Source organism: Malurus melanocephalus, unplaced genomic scaffold (assembly GCF_030028575.1).
Source record: "Malurus melanocephalus ecotype Western Australia unplaced genomic scaffold, MMel_1.1 scaffold_483, whole genome shotgun sequence".
Classification (NCBI taxonomy): domain Eukaryota; kingdom Metazoa; phylum Chordata; class Aves; order Passeriformes; family Maluridae; genus Malurus; species Malurus melanocephalus.
In genome coordinates, this window is record NW_026623715.1 from 272,627 (window position 1) to 276,090 (window position 3,464).

The following is a 3,464-nucleotide window of genomic DNA, read 5'->3' on the forward strand; positions in this document are numbered from 1 at the left end:
TGTTCTGTTCATTTGTTTATCRTATTTTATCTTTTAAATTTTGGTTTTTATCAATTTGGTTGCCAAAATCTCACAATGAGTTCTTGTCTCTGTTCACTCCCTCACTACAAATAGTCTGTTCAAATAAACTGTAATATTAATGGGGGATATGTTTTTTTAAAAATTCTATAAAGCATTCTCTAATGGCCTTTAGAGGGCTTAGAGGAGGATGGTATGTCATGTGTATATTGGTAGGTAACTGGACTAATACTTCCAGAATATACTTTTCCAGCTATAGCAGGATAAACCAGACCAAGATAATTGTATCTTGTTTTCTGCCACCGTGTGTTAATCAGAAGAATACCAAATTGCATTTCACAACAACTGCACCTTCTCATCCCTACTTTTTCTTCTTGGAGTCTGTTAAAACATTTTGGATGCTTGGGAGCTTTCTAATGTTACATCCTGAAATTATTCACAACTGTTGTCTTTCATGGGGATGTTAAAGAATTGTCTCTTCCTCAACTGATACATAGATAACTAGGTCTTAACAGGAGGAGGGGGAAAGGAAGAGGAGGCAGGAAAGAAAACTAGAGCTGTTTCCTATGAGTCTGTGTGACCATTTAACAGCATTTTGCTTTCACTTCAAAATAATCTTCRTCTCTAACCCTAGGAAATACTATATTATCTTCAGTTCAAATACTTACATTTGAAACTTCAGCCCAGTTTATTTCATTGATTAGATCCTGTATACCAATAGGACCTTTTCACTTTTTCACCTCCTGGCTTAGCAATTTTTCAGTCATAGGTTCTTTTCTACACTCAGCACTTCTATAAGAAGGTGATCTTCTAGCTCTGTCCTTGTCAAAATTGTTTAAAAAACATTGTGGTTTATTACATCCTTCCTGCTTCTTCAACTATTACAAAGAAATCTTCAACTATTACAAAGCATCCAGATTAGCCAAAATTAGCAGCAGCATCTGTTCTTCGACTTAAGTTTAGATAATGGTTGTACCAAGTTCATTAAAAATGGAAATATTTAAYCTTGCTAGTACTGATAATTTCATAATGCACTGATACTTAAATCTGAAAGGACCAGTTACAGGCTAATCATGATGGTAACAAAGACAATTCCATAGAAGTAGGTCAGTGAATAACTATCTGCTGTGAGTGATCTTGGTTACATTCTGAATTATACTGACATCTTACCTTGAAAGGTAGAAGAGAATGTAAACGAAGCCTAGCTGAGATCTGTGACAGACCTGAGTCCCATATACAAGGAGCTTAAAGCCTGTACCTCAGAGGAAGATAATCCGTTCTATTCAAGTGTTGTGCAGCAACCATCAACTGGGCTGTGGAGGCTCTGTCACAAGGCCTGGTAGGAAGAAGTACTCCRAGAGAGAAAAGGGACTGATGACATTGGTTTCACATTCTGTAGGGCAGTAGGATTTAGCTGCAGTGGCTCATGATGCTACCACAGGCAGACAAACAATGCATGTCATGTTTGAACCTGTTCTCTAGTCTCCTCCATTAAGTCAAGAATTAATCTCTACGAACAAGCAGCCTAAAGATAAAAAAATCCTGTGCCTCCCTACTAGTTCATCTGTTACTGCTACCTGACTTAAGGGGTAATGATGTCAATTCTGAGTGTATATTATGGCCCTTATAACGATTTGATAACCTGGAATAGCTGTTTTCTTTCTCTTCTGTTGTCAGCAAYGTCACCAGCTGTCACTGATATTTCTTCAATTGCCTACCAGTCTTTCCCTGTAGTTGAGGGACTTCTGAAGAAACAAGTGTTAAGTATAAATTATGTAAACACTAATCCTGTTTCCAGTGTGCAAGGTATAATTTCAATTTGTTAATAGGAGCTTAGTTTCCACTACTATCCAATAATTTTTCTTAAAATTGATTTTATATTTTAAGCTATCTTCTTTCAGCTGGTTAGTTGGTATTTTTTTCAAGCAATGCTTTGGGAGAATGTACCTGTTTTGAAATTATCTGCCATTCTGAACTGAGTGCTGACTGGAAAGAGTTTCCAGGGGGGAAAAAAAAAGTGAGATAGCCGGTCAATTCTATTAAATCCTGGTTTAATTGGTRCAATTAACTCTACTGAGAGGCTTGTATGTTTGAATGTAATTCCTAATTATGAAAATCTTACAGACTTGCTTTTCCAAGAACTGGGGACATTGGGGCACATCAAATCCCCTCCAGTGTGTTGGGTCCTTTTACTGTTAGTCCGCTGTAAATTACATTTATTCTTTAGAAAACAGTATTTCTGGTGTATAGTAAAAATTTCACAGGGTGATTGATTGTCTAACTTCATAAGGAATCAAACTTTGTTCCATTTTCAAAGGAAAAAAGTGGAAAAGAYTTCCTAACCCATTTGAAATTAACTTAAAAGATAAGCAACTTCTACTGAGGCTTAAATTACCGTTACAGATGTCACCAGCTAGAACTCTGCTTGACAATATTTTAAGCAATACAGTTAACAACCTGGTTAAAATATGTGAATTTTAACATTGATATTAGTTTTGAAATGTACTTCAACTTTTAGTTCACCAAACAAGCCTAAATTTTATGCRAACTGTCTTCATTTAATGTCATACAGGAAATTTCCCCATTCCTCTCCTGTGGCATTAAAGAAACTTAGTTTCTCCAACCTAAAAGCAAACAAATCTTTTAAAATGTAATTTCAAAACAAAAGCATTGTATAAACTTGATTTTTCCACTGGCTATTTTACTCAAATTATCTGTGCGTATGTATATATATATATTATTAAAAGATATTATTGATTTTTTAATCTTACTGATATAATTTGACTTCTTGCCTATTTCATTTAACAACTCCTAGTTTTTGTGAAAGCAGTAAAATCCATGCTTGCTATATCATTGCATGAGGATCTAACTATTTATTATTTATTATTTATTAGCTCCTAAGATCATGTAGCAGGCTGGGACTGAAGCCTACTTTCTAAGAAGTTAAGGTAACAATCATAAACCCATAAGCAGTGGAGGAACTTTGARCAAACCCAGAAGCAGAACAGAGTTTCTTGCATGAGTTCAGCAGATATTKGCAGAGTTAATCCTGTGGAATGAAGCTGGGAGACTGGATTACAATTTGCCAGTGTCAGTTGTCAGGTAAGGATTCAACTGTCTCTCACAGGCATAATTTGGGAATAACTCATTTACAGCCACCACTTGAGAATTTGGCTTTAAGATTCGATTGCTTTCATTTTCCCATTTCTAAAACAGCCCAAACAGTAACAATCTGTCATAGGCACAATGAAATGGAAATCTGTTGACTAAGGTTTAGCCTGCTGTWGCAGTGATGCAGCAAAGACATCCAGAATTAAATACTTTAAGATGCTCAGGCAGTAGCTGGCGAAGAAATGCTAAATCAGTTTACTGGCATTCAGGTTGCAAGTGTAAGTCAGATTAACAGGAAAAAAGAGAGGGGAAAAGTAATCCTCTCTATCCTCTAG